The following is a 21,785-nucleotide window of genomic DNA, read 5'->3' as shown; positions in this document are numbered from 1 at the left end:
TGAACGATGATAATATAAGAAATCGAGACATGGAAGATGACAAAGACAACACAGATCCCACGGATTGTATGATTCTGGATAAAATTGCTACCTCTTGAGCACTACGTTGGTTTTCTCTTGAAGAGGAAAGGGTGATGCAGCAAAGTAGCGTAAGTATTTCCCTCAGTTTTTGAGAACCAAGGTATCAATCCAGTAGGAGGCTACACGCAAGTCCCTCGTACCTACAAAAACAAACAAGAACCTCGCAACCAACGCGATAAAGGGGTTGTCAATCCCTTCATGACCACTTGCGAAAGTGAGATCTGATAGAGATAATAAGATAAGATAAATATTTTTGGTATTTTTATGATATATATTGGAAAGTAAAGATTGCAAAATAAAGTAGATTGGAAACTTATATGTCGGGGGCCATAGGTTTCACTAGTGGCTTCTCTCAAGATAGCATAAGTATTATGGTGGGTGAACAAATTACTGTCGAGCAATTGATAGAATTGTGCATAGTTATGAGAATATCTAGGCATGATCATGTATATAGGCATCACGTCCGCGACAAGTAGATCGAAACTATTCTGCATCTACTACTATTACTCCACATATCAACCGCTATCCAGCATGCATCTAGAGTATTAAGTTCATAAGAACAGAGTAACGCATTAGGCAAGATGACATGATGTAGAGGGATAAACTCAAGCAATATGATATAAACCCCATCTTTTTATCCTCGATGGCAACAACACAATACGTGCCTTGCTGCCCCTGCTGTCACTGGGAAAGGACACCGCAAGATTGAACCCAAAGCTAAGCACTTCTCCCATTGCAAGAAAGATCAATCTAGTAGGCCAAACCAAACTGATAATTCGAAGAGACTTGCAAAGATAACCAATCATACATAAAACAATTCAGAGGAGATTCAAATATTTCTCATAGATAAACTTGATCATAAACCCACAATTCATCGGATCTCGACAAACACACCGCAAAAGAGTTACATCGAATAGATCTCCAAGAAGATCGAGGATAAGATTGTATTGAGATTCAAAGAGAGAGAAGAAGCCATCTAGCTGATAACTATGGACCCGAAGGTCTGTGGTAAACTACTTACAACTCATCGGAGAGGTGTTGGCGTTGATGTAGAAGCCCTCCGTGATCGATTCCCCCTCCGACGGAGCGCCGGAAAAGTCTCCAAGATGGGATCTCACGGGAACAGAAGGTTACGGTGATGGAAATAGGGTTTCGTGGTGCTCCTCAATGTTTTCGGGGTACGTAGATATAAATAGGAGAAGGAAGTCGATCAGGGGAGCCACGAGGGGCCCACGAGGCTGGGGGGCGCGCCCACCCCCAAGGGCGCGCCTCCCTGCCTTGTGGCTTCCTCGATTGCTTCTTGACGTCCACTCCAAGTCTCCTGGATTGCGTTTGTTCCAAAAATAACTCTCCCGAAGGTTTCATTCCGTCTGGACTCCGTTTGATATTCCTTTTCTGTGAAACACTGAAATAGGCAAAAAAATATCAATTTGGGTTGGGCCTCTGGTTCATAGGTTAGTCCCAAAAATGATATAAAAGTGTTTAGTAAAGCCCATAAACATCCAAAACAGGTAATATAATAGCATGGAACAATCAAAAATTATAGATACGTTGGATACATATCAAGTATCCCCAAGCTTAATTCCTGCTCGTCCTCGAGTAGGTAAATGATAAAAACAGAATTTTTGATGTGGAATGCTACCTAGCATATTTCTCAATGTAACTTTCTTTATTGTGGCAATGTTCAGATCCAAATGATTCAAGATAAAAGTTTAATATTGACATAAGAGTAATAATACTTCAAGCATACTAACAAAGTAATCATGTCATCTCAAAATAACATGGCCAAAGAAAGCTATCCCTACAAAATCATATAGTCTGGCTATGCTCTATCTTCATCACACAAAATATTTAAATCATGCACAACCCTAATGACAAGCCAAACAATTGTTTCATACTTTCGATGTTCTCAAACCTTTTCAATTTTCACGCAATACATGAGCGTGAGCCATGGACATATCACTATATGTGGAATAGAATGGTGGTTGTGGATACGACAAAAAAAGAGAGGATAGTCTCACATCAACTAGGCGTATCAACGGGCTTTGGAGATGCCCATCAATAGATATCAATATGAGTGAGTAGGGATTGCCATGCAACAGATGCACTAGAGCTATAAGTGTATGAAAGCTCAACAAAAGAAACTAAGTGCGTGTGCGTCCAACTTGCTTGCTCACGAAAACCTAGGGCGTTTTGAGGAAGCCCATCATTGGAATATACAAGCCAAGTTCTATAATAAAAAATTCCCACTAGTATATGAAAGTGACAACATAGGAGACTCTCTATCATGAAGATCATAGTGCTACTTTGAAGCACAAGTGTGGAAAAGGATAGTAACATTGTCCCTTCTCTCTTTTGCTCTCATTTTTTTGGTGGGCTTCTTTGGCCTCTTTTTTTATTTGGGATTCTTTGGCCACTTTTATTTTTCATAAAGTCTGGAGTCTCATCCCAACTTGTGGGGGAATCATAGTCTCCATCATCCTTTCCTCACTCGGGACAATGCTCTAATAATGAAGATCATCACACTTTTATTTACTTACAACTCAAGAATTACAACTCAATACTTAGAACAAAATATGACTCTATGTGGATGCCTCCGGCGGTGTACCGGGATATGCAATGAATCAAGAGTGACATGTATGAAAGAATTATGAAGGTGGCTTTTCCACAAATACGATGTCAACTACATGAACATGCAAGGCAATATGACAATGATGGAGCGTGTCATAATAAACGGAACGGTGGAAAGTTGCATGGCTATATATCTCGGAATGGCTATGGAAATGCCATAATAGGTAGGTATGGTGGCTGTTTTGAGGAAGGTATATGGTGGGTATATGGTACCGGCGAAAGTTGTCCGGCACAAGGGAGGCTAGCAATGGTGGAAGGGTGAGAGTGCGTATAATCCATGGACTCAACATTAGCCATAAAGAACTCACATACTTATTGCAAAAATCAATTATTTATCAAAACAAAGTACTACGCACATGCTCCTAGGGGGATAGATTTGTAGGAAAAGACCATCGCTCGTCCCCGACCGCCACTCATAAGGAAGACAATCAATAAATAAATCATGCTCCAACTTCATCACACAATGGTTCACCATACGTGCATGCTATGGGAATCACAAACTTTTATCACAAGTATTACTCAAATTCACAACTACCCAACTAGCATGACTCTAATATTACCATCCTCATATCTCAAAACAATCATCAAGCATCAAATTGATCATAGCATTCAATGCACTATATATGATAGTTTTTATTATACCCAACTTGGATGCCCATCATATTAGGACTAATTTTATAACCAAAGAAAATATCATGCTGTTCTAAAAGACTCTCAAAATAATATAAGTGAAGCATGAGAGATCAATAATTTCTACAAAATAAAACCACTACCGTGCTCTAAAAATATATAAGTGAAGCACTAGAGCAAAATTGTCTAGCTCAAAAGATATAAGTGAAGCACATAGAGTATTCTAATAAATTCCAATTCATGTGTGTCTCTCACAAAAGGTGTGTATAGCAAGGATTATTGTGTTAAACTAAAACTAAAAGACTCAAATCATACAAGATGCTCCAAGAAAAACACATATCATGTGGTGAATAAAAGTATAGCTCCAAGTAAAGTTACCGATAGACGAAGACGAAAGAGGGGATGCCTTCCGGGGCATCCCCAAGCTTAGACTTTCGGTTGTCCTTGAATTTAACTTGGGGTGCCTTGGGCATCCCCAAGCTTAGGCTCTTGCCACTCCTTATCCCATAGTCCATCAAATCTTTACCCAAAACTTGAAAACATCACAATACAAAACTGAAAAGAAAATCTCATGAGCTCCGTTAGTGCAAGAAAGCAAACCACTACTTTAAGGTACTGTAATGAACTCATGTTTATTTATATTGGTGTTAAACCCCTACTGTATTCCAACTTCTCTATGGTTCATACCCCCCGATACTAGCCATAGATTCAATAAAATAAGCAAACAACACACGAAAAACAGAATCTGTCAAAAACAGAACAGTCTGTAGCAATCTGTAACTTTCGAATACTTCTGGCACACTAAAAATCCTAACAAACTAGGAAGTCCTAGGAAATTTGTCTATTAATCTACTGCAAAAAGAATCAACTAAAAAGCACGTCCTGTGATTTATTAAAATTATTCTCGTTCGCGCAAAAGTTTCTGTTTTTCAGCAAGATCAAATTAACTATCACCCAAGATGATCCTATAGGTTCTACTTGGCACAAACACTAATTAAAACATAAAACCACATCTAAAAAGAGGCTAGATAAATTATTTATTACTAAACAGGAACAAAAAGGAAGGAACAAAAATAAAATTGGGTTGCCTCCCAACAAGCGCTATCGTTTAACGCCCCTAGCTAGGCATAAAAGCGAGAATAGATCTAAGTATTGCCATCTTTGGTATTCAATTCTTCAATAGAACACTTACAACCCTTAGGAGTTTCCTTCTTTTTAGTAATGATTAAACTCGTAAGCAAGAAATCAAGAGATTCCTTTGTAGCAAAAGGTTCCTTAATGAAAACGAGAAAGTTGGGATGAACACTTATTGGTTTGAGATCCGCATTTTCCTTACTAGAAGATTCACCCTTATTTTTAGGAACATACATTAATTTGGCAATTTTTGTAGGAGGCGTTGGAGTATTTTTACAGATGAAAATGCAGACCCTAAGTTGGTAATAATATCCTCAATTTTTGTAGGAGGCGTTGGAGTATTTTTCACCGATTCTTGTATAATCTTGATCTATTATTTCGTTAACTATAGGTTCCTTCTCTTTAAAAAGTTTCAGAGTAATTCCAACCTTAGATCCATATTGGGTAATTTGGTTGTGGATCTCAATAGTGGCAACTTTATTTTCAATAATTTCAAGCTTTTGCATCATATGTTCTAAAGTTAAAACAGTTCCATTAACCAAAAGAGGTGGTGGACCAAACAAATCTAACATAGCATTATAAGCATCAAAAGTATGGCTACCCAAAAAATTCCCTCCGGTAATGGTATCAAGAATGCATCTATTCCAAGGAGTAATGCCTACATAAAAATTGCGAAGAAGAACAGAAGTAGATTGCTTCCTGGTAGATCTATTTTGAGCATTGCAAATTCTATGCCAAGCATCTTTTAGATTTTCTCCCTCCCTTTGTTTAAAATTAAGAACTTCATGATCGGTAGTACTAACGATGATAGGAGGACTAGCCATGATGACGAAATAAACGATCTAACACACGAGCACACAAGAGACAAGCGAAAAAAGAGGCGAACGGAAAAGAGAGGGCGAATAAAACTGCAAGGGTGAAGTGGGGGAGAGGAAAACGAGAGGCAAATGGCAAATAATGTAATGCGAGGGAGATTAGTTTGTGATGGGTACTTGGTATGTCTTGACTTGGGCGAAGACCTCCCCAGCAACGGCGCCAGAAATCCTTCTTGCTACCTCTTGAGCACTGCGTTGGTTTTCCCTTGAAGAGGAAAGGGTGATGTAGCAAAGTAGCGTAAGTATTTCCCTTAGTTTTTGAGAACCAAGGTATCAATCCAGTAGGAGGCTACACGCAAGTCCGTCGTACCTACAAAAATAAACAAGAACCTCGCAACCAATGCGATAAAGGGGTTGTCAATCCCTTCACAGCCACTTGCGAAAGTGAGATCTGATAAAGATGATAAGATAAGATAAATATTTTTGGTATTTTTATGATATAGATTGGAAAGTAAAGATTGCAAAATAAAGTAGATTAGAAACTTATATGATGGAAAATAGACCCGGGGGACATAGGTTTCACTAGTGGCTTCTCTCAAGATAGCATAAGTATTACGGTGGGTGAACAAATTGCTATCGAGCAATTGATAGAAAAGTGCATAGTTATGAAAATATCTAGGCATGATCATGTATATAGGCATCACGTCCGCGACAAGTAGACCGAAACGATTCTGCATCTACTACTATTACTCCACACATTGACCGCTATCCAGCATGCATCTAGAGTATTAAGTTCATGAGAATAGAGTAATGCATTAGGCAAGATGACATTATGTAGAGGGATAAACTCAAGAAATATGATATAAACCCCATCTTTTTATCCTCGATGTCAACAATACAATATGTGCATTGCTGCCCCTGCTGTCATTGGGAAAGGACACCACAAGATTGAACCCAAAGCTAAGCACTTCTCCCATTACAAGAAAGATCAATCTAGTAGGCCAAACGAAACTGATAATTTGAAGAAACTTGCAAAGATAACTAATCATACATAAAAGAATTCAAAGGAGATTCAAATATTTCTCATAGATAAACTTGATCATAAACCCACAATTCATCGGATCTCGACAAACACACTGCAAAAAGTGTTAAATCAAATAGATCTCCAAGGAGATCGAGGAGAACATTGTATTGAGTTTCAAAGAGAGAGAAGAAGCCATCTAGCTAATAACTATGGACCCAAAGGTCTGTGGTAAACTACTTAAAACTCATCAGAGAGGCGTTGGCGTTGATGTAGAAGCCCTCCGTGATCGATCCCCCCTCCAGCGGAGCGCCGAAAAAGGCTCCAAGATGGGATCTCACGGGAACAGAAGGTTGCGGCGGTGGAAATAGGGTTTCGTTGTGCTCCTCGATGTTTTCGGGGTACGTAGATATATATATAGGCGAAGGAAGTTGGTCAGGGGAGCCACGAGGGGCCCATGAGGGTGGGGGGGCCACCCACCCCCCTAGTGCACGCCTCCCTGCCTTGTGGCTTCCTCGATTGCTTCTTGACGTCCAATCCAAATCTCCTGGATTGCGATTGTTCCAAAAATAACTCTCCCGAAGGTTCATTCCGTTTGGACTCCGTTTGATATTCCTTTTCTGCGAAACACTGAAATACGCAAAAAAACAGCAATTTGGGCTGGGCCTCCGGTTAATAGGTTAGTCCCAAAAATGATATAAAAGTGTTTAGTAAAGCCCATAAACATCCAAAACAGGTAATATAATAGCATGGAACAATCAAAAATTACAGATATGTTGGTGACGTATCAAAAACCCCTGAGAATTTCAAAACATCGAATACATCACCAGAAGTTGAGCTCATCTCGTAGTCATATATCCTTTCAGCATCTGTCAATCCAACAAACGATGACTTGATAGATGAACTTTGCGTGTTCATCGGTATGGTGGATGATGTCGCTCTACAAGAGTAAGCCATATTTTTAACTCATTTTGTATTCTAATAAATTACTCTGATGTCATTATAATTGACACAATTTCGATTTTACAGGAGCGAATGGGTGAAAAGCTCTGATCCTTACCAGATTAGCTTAAATTTAAGACAAATTAAAAACATATTAAACAACGATGAATACATGGATATTGATTGCTTCAATATGGCTGTGCGGATACTTGCGCGCCACGAAGTCCAGCTTGTCAGAGACATTCCATCTCACTATATGGATCTAAACTTTTGTGTAAGTTATTATAATCATGTATTACATTTTTTTTTCTCATTGCACTAATGTTTTCACATTCTTATTTTAGTCGATGTTCCACTATGCACGAAACTCAAGTCTTCGTGAAAATATGAACATTGCTACACTGAAAAGGTTGTTCCATAGCTTGCCTGACAGCAATGAATATCACATCTCACAATGTGATATGGTAAGATTTTAAATTTTCATTTACGACGGTGCTTTATTTTGTCTTACTTAATTTTCCATGTATCATTTCTAAACTATTGCATCATTGCGGATTTTATTGCCTTGCTATATGTTTTGAATATTTCTACTGTTTGTCTTGGATCAAAATAGAAAAGTTGTCTCAATTTTTGATCCGATACCAATACTTACCTTCGGGAATAATATACTTAAAACTGTGGCCGGCAACCTAAACATTGCGCTTGAAGTTGCAAACCCTGCATTCAAGGACAATATCTCTAAATGGGAATGCATAGTTCCTGTTTCTCCAACAAACTCACAATGGTATGATTCTTTTAATTCATTACAATATTTATTGATTAATTCGAAGCACATCATGTCTTTATTTCATACATGCAGTGCCTTGTCGGGTTATTTAGTTTTTAATTTCATGCACTCATTGTGTGATGGAAAACTATATTTTCCCATACCCAAGGTGAGTATTTACACCAAGCTTATTTGTACACACATTCAACATGCAACTTGTTATAACAAAATGTTGTATAATGCATATGTAGGATGGTTTTCAACTGAGGAAGCAATTTTTGGTGCATATTCTGAAGTATGAAGAGAATGAAGCTCAAAATAATATCCCTTCCATTGAACGAAGCATCATCGATCGCATCTATAGATGGACCTTCATTGCTTCAAAAGATGGACCTTCAAGACATGCTTAGTTCTGGTTTTTAAAATATATATTTTTGTAACAATTATAATACAATTATTATGTGACCGTTAATTTTATGGGGAGACATGTTTCTGGATCATGTGTTACACACGCGCTAATAATCATTGGGCATTACACACACTTGAATGGCTCGGTAAAAAACTCACTAAAAATTAGATTCGTAATAGATATTTTTCCTATAGATCATGATACGTGTGTTGGATCACAAATATATCACACTTTTGAAAATATAATTTCAGTGACATCATAACATTTTTTAGCCATCCGTTTTTTATAGTATTATACCATGTGAACTCATTTTGTTGCAGACGTGTGTTGCACGTGCATGTTTACTAGTCCCCCAAAGAATTAAAGAGATACAATCACAAATCAATCGGTTTCCCTTGTCTCACACGCCACACAGGCAGCACTCCACTCCACAGGGCAAAGCTGCATCCTACTAGTAGGCAAATTTGACAATTTTGACCTTGGGACGAAATCAAATCATAGAATGAACTGCCCGGGAAACTATTTCACGTTGATGACCTTTTTGCGTAGCGCCCGCCACGCAGGCGCCACACCCTACGGTGCAGCGCCTACCTCTGGGGCGTTGCACATCTGTCCGTCGTGGTAGCCCCTGGGCCCGCACCCAGCAGTACAGCGCCTATGAGCTTGGCGCCACACATTTAAAGTGCAGCGCCTGGTGCTCGGGAGCTCCACTGTGACTTATCCAGCCACTCGGCTGAGGCCCCTCCCCCCACCCCACACACCCCAACCCGAGCTTTGCCCCCTCTCCCACTCTCTCCCCCTATCAAATCCTCTCCCAAATCTTGCAAATTTGGCGAATTTGTCCGTGGATTTCGAAGTCAAACCCTCCCTCAAGGTAACCTTCTCCGATCCCCTTGTTTTGGTCCAAGTAATGTTATCAATTTGCTCATTTGTTGCTAGTTTGGGGAAACCCTAGTTTTGTTTGGATCTAGAGATTTGCATGGAGATGTGAGATGTTAATTTGTTTGCCAATTTCCTATGTCCTAGTGCAATGCCTAGCTCCTGGGCGTTGCACTGCTCAGTGTGGCGCCTCCAAGCTGGGCACTGCACAGGTCTGTAACTAGCAAAACATTCTATTGCTCTATATACAGCTCTTCCTAGGCGTTCAATGCCTCTGAGCTAGGCGCTGCACTGGTGCGTGTGACGCCTAGCTCTGAGGCGTTGCACGCTGCCTAGCTCTGAGGTGTTGCACGCCTGGGAAGAGCTGTGTAGAGAGCAATAGAAAGTTTGCTAGCTACAGACATGTGCAACGCCCAGCATGGAGGCGCCACACTGAGCAGTGCAACGCCTAGCTCCTGGGCGTTGCACTGCTTAGTGTGGCACCTCCAGGCTGGGTGTTGCACAGGTCTGTAACTAGCAAACCTTTTGTTGCTCTCTGGATAGGTCTTCCCAGGCGTGCAATGCCTCAGATCTAGGCGTTGCACTGGTCTGTGTGACGCCTAGCTCTGAGGCATTGCACGCCTGGGAAGAGCTATATAGAGAGCAACATTATGTTTTGCTAGCTACGGACCTGTGCAACGCCTAGCTCTGAGGCGCCACACTAAGCAGTGCAACTCCTACCTCCTGGGCATTGCACTGCTCAGTGTGGTGCCTCCATGCTGGGTGTTGCACACGTCTGTAGCTAGAAAACATTCTGTTGCTCTCTGGACAGCTCTTCCCAGGTCACAAATTCGCTAAGTGTTTGTGCAACGCCTAGCTGGGAGGCGCCACACTGTTCAGTGCAACACCCAAGAGCTAGGCGCTACACTGTAGAGTGTGGCGCCTCCCAGCTAGGCGCTGCACAAACACTTAGCGTTTTTTTGTCATTTAGACTAGGTCATTTTCAGGCACAGTTCAACATTTTGTACAATAAACAGTAAGGATCTTTAAGTTCAACAAAGACTGTGACCATCACAACAAGTTCAATATTACTAACACCACTCCAAGTTCAACGACATAACAAGTTCCACATTACTAAGAGATACCACAACTTCAAATTTAACATAGAGCTACCACCACTCCAAGTTGAACGACATAATAAGTTCCACATTACTAAGAGCTACCACCACTCCAAGTTGAACATTACAAATAGAGGACGATGACTAGTTCCTTGAGCGCTTTTTGGCTCCTCCCCCCTCTTGACGGACATCTTCTTCACCTTCCTAGGAAGAGGAACCCGCTCCGGCTCCGGCTCCAGTTCCTCCACGCCATCCACATCGTCATCCAAATAGTCATCCAAAGCCGCCATCCGCGAGGTGCTGACCGTCCTTTTGCCTCTTTGGGTGAAGTCTTCAGGTGTGTATTTCTTGATTCCCTTCCTAGGCTTTAACTGGTATGTGTACCGAACCTGGTACGTCCCCAAGGTCATATCATCAGTAACCTATGCATCAACAAAATATATGGAAAGATCATGTGTGAGGATATAGTTAACAATGCATCAACAATTGGATATATGCTCATGCCATACCTTTTGGGTGATCACACCCACATCCTCATCCTCCAAAGGATCACCATGGCCCTGGCCCGAAGTGGGATCTGATGGTGTCGCCGACCTAGACCGTTCTAGTGATACATACTCGGGGTCACGACAACCGAAAAGGTATGATAGCCGCCTTAACTTTTGGCCCTGGTGCTGCAACATGTACAAGTGAATGAGACATCGAATGTAGCAAAACATGTTAAGTGCTAGTTTGAAGGAGATGTGAACCTTAATGAATGCTCGAAGTGCACCTTCCCCATCGCTTTTCCCAGCCGGGGTTGTTTCCAGAATAGTCTCGGTCTCATCAGCTGCTTTCTTGATCTGGGCACGCTATGAACAGAAACGGTATTAACGTGTTAGGCAAGCGAAGATGAGAATAGTGCGAATGGAAAAGCAAAAAGGGAAAATACCACAAAGTTCATCATTGGAGCTGAAGGGATCACTGATTTGCCTTTCCTGACTAATGCGTTGTACTGGTGCTGGGCTGGCTCATCAAAAACGGACGGATCTTCCAAAATCTCCTCAGCATACGCCGGCTTGCATACCTCCACACGGGTACTTCTAAGAAACCATGTGAGATAGTTGTTGAACGCGATCGGGCAGTGCTCACGAAGCTGGGATTGTTTTCCAGCCCTAGCTTGCTCCACACTAAGCGCGAACTGTACGGCATACTTTCTGTGATGCTTGGCCCAATCCGTGATCTTCCGCTGCTTTTTCCTATCCAACCTGCAAGTTAGAAATAGAATATTACCACCATTGAAACCTCCAAGAAGCCGCTAAGTGCTCAAGGTTAATTATATCTTACCCGTGTAGCACCTTGTCTGTGTCCTCTCACTCTGGCGGGTGTGGCTGGAACAAACCAAACTGGCAGAACGCCCGATGTGGCAGGTGAAGCTCAACCGCCCAGTTGCATATGAGTGGGCACCGCATATGCCAGAGATCCCTATCCCTAGTGCACATCGGATTCAGCCTGAACTCTATAGGGTTACCAAAACTCTCTCCTTTTCCATACGGCTCCCACTCCACCTGCAAAATGGGATAGAATGCAAAATTGAAATCGAGTTACGATAGAAGCATGATAATCACTTATGAAATGTTGATTCATCTGCTCAGGCGTGATCGCGTCCAGCTCGCTCTTGTACAACTTGTACATGACCAAGGGATCATCCGTCGTCTCATTTAGCACATCCCACTTGTAAGCCCAAGTGGGGAACCGTAGTGGGTCATTTTTGTCGTCCCAATCCTCGTACTTCATGGTCTTCGGTCATCCAACTGGCAAACGCTCCCAGCTTCATATGTAAAGTGCGAGCATACAATCACCAATACCCCCAGATGGCCTACAACAGGCTTCGTCCAGCTGCACATAAAAGAGAACATGGTTGAATTAAACAGCAAGATCGCATTGATAATGTAGCAATGAAGTGAAAAGGAAACAACTTCATACCTGTCTATATAAGTAAGCCAGTGTCGCCGAACCCCAACTCCATTTGCTATCAAAGACGGTCAAGGCCTTCAACCACGTCCATGGAGCATTCTTGCCTGTGCCATCAGCAAACATAGTCCTGGATATCACGTACCACATGTAGACACGAGCATATGTCTTGAATGTGTCCTCATTACCTTCCTCAGGGAAAGTACCAAAGTGCGATGTAATCCACGTGAAAGGAGCAATGGTTGCGACTCTTTCCTTCTTCTTATCTTCTGCTTCTGGTTCCCGAGGCTCCCGAGGAACCATACCGATAAGGGCATGCATCTGCACGTGCCACCCATCAGAATCGGTGTTCATACATAGAGTATTCCCATCGATAGGAAGACCGGTGATCATAGCCATATCCTGGAGCGTCACAGTCATCTGCCCGGTCCGAATATGGAAAATATGTGTCTCCGACCTCCAATTATCAATAAGCGCGGTGAGTGCTGCAGCATTGTTGGGTGGCATCGACCGGCTGGCCAACTGAATGAAAGGGAGAAGTCCTGTCTCCCTTACATATGGTGTGTACCGTTCATCATAGCGCATCCACCCAAGGGTGACCCCATGAGACCGAAGCTTCAGAGGTGCAAGCTCCTACAAACAAACAAATCATAAAATTTCATATGGGGCATTTGTGTTTGAAATAAACACGAAATTCATAACACTAGCCACTTTCATTATTACCCGCTGCTCCACCGACATAGTGTACGACCGGTGTTGTTTGTCCCAGTGATCATCGAGAAGCCAAACCATCCTAACAATTTGAAAAAAAGCTTTCTTGTCAACTATGCGTATCTTTTGAATAAAAATAAACTAAAGTACACTTACTAGATGCAAAATTCAAAGCATATGTATCCAAAGCATTCTTGTCAAAACAAATATAAGTTCAACACAAATAAACTAAACTAGGCCTACTTCATGCAAGATTAAATACAAATCTCTTTTCCATATAAAATAACATGTCAACCTATGTATCCAAACCATATCTTTTCAATAAAATAAAATAAACTAGGGTTGCAAAATTAGGTACATGCAAGATTATAATACATGCAACATTCAAATCTAATCAAATCAAACAAGGGTTCCTCCAAATCTTCCAAATATCATACATTATATGGATAGAAAGAAGGGGGTCGGAGGAGGGTACCTTCTAGGATGGATTGGTGAAGGAATCCACGGAAAAAATCGTCAGATCTGAAGGATTAGGGAGAGGGGATTGAGAGGGGGAGAGGATAGGGCCGCCGCCGCGGCTTCTTCTGTTCTATAACTGGTGGCAATGGGGTGGGTGGGGGAGGAGAGGGCCGCCGCGGCTGGCATCTAAGTCACAGTGCAGCACCCAGGGGCTAGGCGCTGCACAGTACATGTGTGGCGCCTAGCACAAAGGCGCTGCACTGCTGGGTGCGGACCCAGGGCCTGCCACGGTGGACAGATGTGCAACGCCCCCGAGCTAGGCGTTGCACCGTAGAGTGTGGCACCGGCGTGGCGGGCGCTACATAAAAAGGTCATCGGCGTGAAATAGTTTCACGGGCAGTTCATTCTGTGATTTGATTTCATTCCGAGGTCAAAATTGTCAAATTTGCCCTACTAGTATTGCCTCAGCTTGCTTTTGATGGATGGTGGAGAGTCCACAGGAGTACAGGATGGGAGGGAGCGGACCGGGCATCAGCGAGAACCACGCAAAGTAGTCCTCTCCAACTGGGTTCATTGGTTGGGGCATCCATATACGATACTTACGCGGCAGAGCACTTTTGTATGGAAACAACAGAGCATTTTAGGCACCCACATAAACTGCGAAGCATTCTACTGGTGTAGTTTAAAAGGAAAAACTTGAGCCTCCAAAGCAATGTATGCACGGCTGTCAACTGCTCGTGCTTGTCTCGTTGCCATGGTGGTGTGAGGCCAACTCCAATGCACGACTTCAAACACACGTTTGTTTTATTCGAATTTCGTCTGTTTGAGGCGACAAAATGAAGATAGGTATTCGGTTTGCATGTCCGTCGGTCGGTACACCAATGCGTGGCCACATTGCATTTTGGCCAGTCCGAGATGAAAAAAAGAGACCGGCCACACAATTAAAAAAAGGAAATAACTTAATTAAACAGTTCTAAAATATTTAAACCATTTAAAAAAAGTTTCGGCCCGCACATTACAATTACCTTAAAATTTAAAAAACGTATTAAAAAAATAGATACCGCCGATGTCGTGGGCATCGTCAATGTCGTCGTCGTCTTCAGGCGCCGCCGCACTCCTCGTCGTCGTCCCTGGTGAGGTCGATGTACGGCAACGGCTGCCAGAGGTGGGCAGGAGCCAGGCGGCCCCTGTGGTAGCTACATGGCCAGAGGCGTCCACACGACCTCCTCCTGCGGCGGGGACGGCGACCATGCCTCGGCACCCACCCATGAGGGCGGTACCGAGACGAACTCCGGCGTGCACGACGTCTTGTCCATCCATGTAATGCCCCAGATACAACTTTCCATATTCGTAACTCCGACTCTTGCCTTTTCCGGAGATGTGATTTATTATTTCCTCCATGGTTGGGTTTTTGTCTGTTGTTTTGCATTTTGTTCTTGTTATGCATCTCGTCTCATGTCATCATCTGCACTTCATCTGCATTTCATCTGCATGTTTTTCAAAACTTGCATCCGTTCGGGTTCCGCCGGTTCTCTCCGTTGTCCGTTCTGAGCCCGACCACACTCGCACGCGCCCACGGCACCTTCGAAATATTATTTTGTAAGTGGCATAAAAATGTTCTCGGAATGGGTTGCAACTTGTTGTGTGGTCTTATTATAGTGTAGACAGGCCGCCTGCCAAGTTTCGTCACATTCGGAGTCCGTTTGACTGCCCAACCGTTAAATATAACCGCGATATAGTCGGTATATTCGTCGGACGTTTCGGTCTCTGAAACAGTTGCCGGGCTGCATTTCTCCCCTCTTCTCTCAGCCCAACCCCCTCTACACAGCCCACCTAGGCCCAGTCTACCTCTCCTCGCGTCCGGAACCGCCCGATCGAGATCCGAGGGTCCGAAACCCCCCTAACCCTAGCCTCCCCTAACCTCCCGCAGCCGCCACCTCCCACCTTCTCCTCGGATCTGGCGCCGCCGCCCCTGCCCGCCACTTGGCGCCGCTGCCGCCACATCACCCCGACCAATGAGGCGCCGCCACGTCGCCCTAGCTCCTGCGCCAGCCAACCCCCATGCGCCACCTGCCCTCCTCAGCCCCCTCTCCACCACGCGGCCCGCCGGGTTCTGGATCTGGCCCGCCCAGCCCGTGACCGCGCCGCCGCAGCCCGCGAGGGCCCGAGCGCCCCCACGCCTCCCGCTCCCGATCTGGATCGAGGGAGGACCCCTCGACCCCCGAGTCCTCGTCGCCGCCGCCCGGCTACCTCGTCGCTGGCGCGCCTGCCTCGCCTCCCCGGCCACCAGAGGACCGCCGCCGTCCTGCAAGGTCTCCACCTCCCTGCGCCTCCCTCTCCCTCCCGTCTCTCCCTCTGGTTTCACTCCCTCTCTCAGGTCTCTCTCTCTCCCCTTGCAGGAACCCCGCTGCCGCCGCCAGGAACCTCGTCGCCGGCTGGCCTCGCCATCGCCGGGAACAGGTCCGCCGCGCCCGGATCCGGCCGGGACCGCCGTCCCATGGCCTCCCCGCGCCTGCCCTCGCCGGAGATGCCCCCTCCTCGCCGCCGTTCTGCCATGGCCTCGCTCGGCCTCGTCGGAGAGACGCACGCTCGCGTGGGCCGGCCTCTCTGTGGGCAGCGCCCCTGGCCCATCTTCCCCCGTGGCCTGCCAGGCCTCTCCACCGACCGGCACATGAGGCCTGGTGAGCAGCCCCGCCCCCGTGCACTGTTGGCCCAGCCAGTTTCGGCCTGTGGTGTTTTTTTCCCTGCGCTGCGATTTGTCTATTATTTCAGTGATTATCAGTTTTACATAAAACCCCCTAGAGTTCATGCATTAATAACGTCATAACCGTGCATCGGATTAAAATGTTTTATATATGTAAAATGCTCAGAAAATTGTGTAGATTAATAATATGCCACTTTCATCTATGTTTAAAATGTTAAACATGCTGTTTGTGTTTATTTTGCATAAATGCCATGTTAAAATGATTTATTTCATAACTAAATATCCGTAGCTCGGAATTAAATGTTCTTTTTATGTAAATGGGGTGGAAAAATGCCTAGTTTATCATGGTGCACTTTATTTTCCTGTTTAACAACAATAAAATATGGTTTAGGACAAAACAGTACCAAAACTAGAATATGGACATGAGGATTTTCCGGAATTGTTGTTTGTTGTTTCCGGCCTCATTTAAACTTGCCTAGATAGGTAGTTTCATTATGCTTTACCTCTTGCCATGTTTAATAACATTTAATATTGTTGGGTACATAACCGAGATCAAACTAAATAATTGCATGTGGTGTTTTGTCAGTATGCAACTCGTTGCATATTGAGCTCCACTTAACTGGTAGTATTGTTTGTTGCACTTTGCCATGCCATGCCTCTTTAAACCGGACATGCATCATATTTGCTTGTGCATCATGCCATGATTATGCTTGTGTGTTTACCTTGTTGTTTGCTTCTTTCCGGGTTGCCTTCGGTTTCGTTCCGGAGTTGTGAGGATTCGTTCGACTATGTTCGTCTGTGTTCTTCATGGACTCGTTCTTCTTCCTAGCGGGATTTCAGGCAAGATGACCGCTACCCTGGATCTCACTACTATCTTTGCTATGCTAGTTGCTTCGTTCTATCGCTATGCTGCGCTACCTACCACCTGTTTATCAAGCCATCCCAAATTGCCATGAACCTCTAACCTTTGACACCTTTCCTATGCAAACCGTTGTTTGGCTATGTTACCGCTAGCTCAGCCCCTCTTATAGCGTTGCTAGTTGCAGGTGAAGTTGAACTCCATGGTGGACAGGATTTTGGTTGGGATATCACAATATCTCTTATATTATTAATGCATCTATATACTTGGTAAAGGGTGGAAGACTCGGCCTTATGCCTGGTGTTTTGTTCCACTCTTGCCGCCCTAGTTTCCGTCATACCGGTGTTATGTTCCCGGATTTTGCGTTCCTTACGTGGTCGGGTGATTTATGGGACCCCCTTGACAGTTCGTTTGAATAAAACTCCTCCGGCAAGGCCCAACCTTGGTTTTACCATTTGCCTCACCTACCCCTTTTCCCTTGGGAGTCGCGCATCCCGAGGGTCATCTTTATTTTAGCCCCCCCGGGCCAGTGCTTGTCTAAGTGTTGGTCCAAACTGAGCTGCCTGCGGGGCCACCTCGGGGCAACTTGAGGGCTGGTTTTACTCGTAGCTAGTCTCATCCGGTGTTTCCCTGAGAACGAGATATGTGCAGCTCCTATCGGGATTGTCGGCGCATCGGGCGGCTTTGCTGGTCTTATTTTACCATTGTCGAAATGTTTTGTAAACCGGGATTCCGAGTCTGATTGGGTCTTCCTAGGAGAAGGTCTATTCCTTCGTTGATCGCGAGAGCTTGTCATGGGCTAAGTTTGGACACCCCTGCAGGGTATAATCTTTCGAAAGCCGTGACTGCGGTTATAGGCAGATGGAATTTGTTAATGTCCGGTTGTAGATAACTTGACACCAGATCTGATTTAAAATGCATCAACTGTGTGTGTAGCCGTGATGGTATCTTCTCGGCGGAGTCCGGGAAGTGAACACGGTTTCTGGGTTATGTTTGATGTAAGTAGGAGTTCAGGATCACTTCTTGATCATTGATAGCTTCACGACCGTTCTGCTTGCTCTCTTCTCGCTCTTATTTGTGTTTTTAGCCACCATATATGCTTACTCGCTACTGCAGCCTCACCACTTTACCCCTTCCTTTCCCTTTAAGCTTTGCTAGTCTTGATACCCATGGTAATGGGATTGCTGAGTCCTCGTGGCTCACAGATTACTACAACAACAGTTGCAGGTACATGTTATACGATGATCATGACGCGAGAGCGATGCTTGCTTGCGTTGAGTCTTCTTCTGCTTCTTCTTCAATCAGGGGATAGGTTCCAGGTCGGCAGCCTGGGCTAGCAGGGTGGATGTCGTTTGAGTTTCTGTTCATGTTTCATCCGTAGTCGGATGTTGTTCTTATATATTGTGATGTTGTATTCATGTTGCATTGTATGCCTTATGTATGTATCCCCATCTATTATGTAATGTTGATGTAATGATATCCACCTTGCAAAAGCGTTTCAATATCCGGGTCTATCGTTGGTGCGACCTTCGAGTTCCGTTTGGATAGGGTCGCATATTGGGCGTGACAAGTTGGTAATCAGAGCCTCGACCGACCATAGGAGCCCCCTTGATTGTTGGCCGTTGTTGAGTCTAGAAAAAAAACTATTTTGAGTCTTAGGATTATATATATCGGAGAGTAGGATTCTTTTTACTCCTCAGCCCCCTTCGTCGCTCTGGTGAGGACTCTTGACATAGATGTTTTGTCTTTCCTCTCCTCAAATTTCACTAAAACTTTTTAGGATCACGCGGGTATCTTGGAATCGTTCCGATGGTTTTGTGACGAGAACATTGTTCTTGGTGCCTCCTGTCTATTTATGTGGCTTTGACCAGGGGAGTTGAGCTCCGAGGTGTTGTCGTCACAATTTTATCGTTGCAGTTCTGGAATACCTGAGTTTTGCCGACATCGAAAATCTCTTTTATGCAGTTGTTGGTGAGATAACCTCGACGTCACCCAGTATTGGGGAGTTTGGGAGTATTGCCATAACTCGTATAACGGATGCTTTTCGAAGGTTGAGGTACATGATTTCCGGAGTTTTCTTGGTTATGTGTTGATGGATGGATACAGCTGGATGTAGGAATTGTTAGTTTGGGTGAGATATATTGCTTCCCCTGTATCCCCAACACCAGATTGCAAAACCAAAAAGTTTCGGGAGTTTTATAGGTGGGAATTCAAGTAGCTCCTAGAATATCTTTTCGACAGATGCATGATATGAGATTGGGGTTCGACGTCTAGTGGTCCGTCTTTCCACGGTCGTTTTTACAGTGGTCTCGTTGTGTCTTAAAGAACCCTTGGCTATGCTGGTTCGGGGACACTTCGTATGTCATGTGCACTGCCTTGTATATGATGGTGCTGTACATTCGAGCCCGTGTGGGCCCCACCACGAAAACTTCGGATGAAATCTCTATCATATGTTTGTTCCGGCTTATTTCTGCAAGCCAATCCTTTGTTTTGTTTTATTTGTGGTATTCGAGTTGCTTCGAAGTCAAATGTTGAATCCATACCTTTCATAAATGGTGTTCTCATATTGCTATGTGAATACTAATCCTTTGTGATCATCGAGGTCGTCATGTTAATTATTTTCCAAACCGGCGTGCTTCTCTGCAAGTGGATCCGATCGTTTTCAACATTCGCAAGATCATCTCTCAGTTTCCCAACGTTGATCGTTTCATCCGTCCTCAAGTTGCCTTTGTTTTCCCGCCCTCCCACCCTTTTTCTTCAAGGACTCAGATTTCTTAATCAAGTATCCATTTATTCATGTGAAGTTTCTCCATTTTTTTTCCTGTCAATGTTCTTATCCGGTGATTTCCCATGAAGATGCTCAAAAGTTTCAATTTCATCATCCTCCGTTCTCTTTTCTTCTCCGGTGGATCCAATTCAAGTTTGTGGTTTGATCATACTCTTTTCCTTGTTGCAAATGATTTTCCCATGCCGGTGCATCTCACAATCGTTCACCTCTCTCTCTTCATATCCGAAGTGCCGAGGATATCTCAGAAGATTCGTGTTTCCATTCAAGCCATTTAATTCTATCGGTGCAATCTCCTTTTCAAGCAATCCTTCAACGGTGTTTTCTTTTCAGTGGGCCCTAACCCACAGGTCTTTTCCCGGGATCTTACCTGACTCTTCGAATTATCAGGAGCGATTCTCAAATTCATTTCCAAGTTTGACATAAGAATGAATGTCATCAGTCAGATCTTTTCCAACATCAATTTCAAATCATTTTTCATTGTTGGCTCAACCTCTTCGTTTGTCATTCTTCCGGAGTATCTCAACAATTCTTGGAGGTGTTTCTCATCGTCATTCTCGAATTTTGAAGTCCGAAGAAGATTTCCTCTTAAATCCTTACCCGCTCTTCCAAAGATGCGTAGTTCAAGCTTGATGCCATACTCTCATAATTGTTTTAGATTGTGAGAATTCTTTTCACCCATTCGGAGTATTTCGTGAGTTCTTTCCATTTTATTCCTACGGAGGCCATCATTTCGGGTTTATTCATTCTCAGCTTTTAGCTCTCTTTCTCCAAATCTTACCGGTGAATCGTTCAAATATCCTCTAATCAGTTCATGATCTCTTGGTTCTCATGTATCTAAATCCCCTCAAGTATCTTCATTCGTTTTCCAATTCTTCCCGGTGAATTGTGCCTTTGTTACTTTCTTTTTCAATCCTTACGGTGGTTCGTCCCAGATTTCTCTTCCTCCGTTATCATATCAATTCATTCGTTGTTTCCAAATCCCACCGGTGGTTCCATCTATACCTTCTCAAGTTTATGCTATATCTCTCTAAATTCTTTCTACGGGAATAAGTAGTATGCCAAATCCGTTGCTTGTCATCAATTTAAATTGGTGAAGGATAGGCATGACGTAATTCTTATTCTTGTTTCATCCAAGTGATTAATTCCTTCTTCCGGAGATTATTCATGATGAAGTAATTCTCGGTTCTAGTATTCATCTTTATTTTCTGGAGTTCCAAGTTTTTTTCCGCGTTATCTCATCGCAAAGCTCCATCTAAATCATTGCAAGGCTTCACCTTGTGTTTTCCAACTTCTCTTTCTTTCTATCATCCTTTTATTACCGGAGTTCTTCATGGAAGATCTACATGATGGTTCATCAAGGATTTCTTTCATTCTTCAATTGTTCTTCAAGATTTCTTCTCGAAGTGTTCATCGAGATTCTTTTCAGAGGAGTTCAAGTATTCTTCATCTTGCATTCCGAAGTGCAATCCTTTCTACCTTATCCTTTGAGGTGGTGTTATGTCACTCTTGACAATTTCCTTCATGTTTCATGATTCACATGTTGTCAAGAATGAGGTATTTTAAATCCATCAATCTCTTTGTTGGAGTTATCTTGGGTTATATTTCACCTAAAGCCTTCCCCTAAGGAATGTTGCTATTTGTGGTGCTTATCAATGATCCGAGTTTTCTCCTATCCTCTCGGCGAAAGAAGTTTTCATTTCTTCGTTGATCTCAAGCAAGCAATTGTTTCCTTTAGTGGCAGAATGTCACCTCATAGTCTTGAGATGTTTCCATAAGCCCACTACAAGCTTATTCTTTTCATTGTTGGTTTTCCAACAACCTCGTTGTAACCATCTTGGAAGGGTGCTTTCCAAGCCCATTTGTGGCACAAGTTGGCATTTTCTTCTCCATTCTTTTATTCTAGTGA

Source organism: Triticum dicoccoides, chromosome 3B (genome assembly GCF_002162155.2).
Source record: "Triticum dicoccoides isolate Atlit2015 ecotype Zavitan chromosome 3B, WEW_v2.0, whole genome shotgun sequence".
Taxonomy (NCBI): Eukaryota; Viridiplantae; Streptophyta; class Magnoliopsida; order Poales; family Poaceae; genus Triticum; species Triticum dicoccoides.
The sequence above is the reverse complement of the archived record's forward strand: the minus strand, read 5'-3'. Positions refer to the sequence as shown.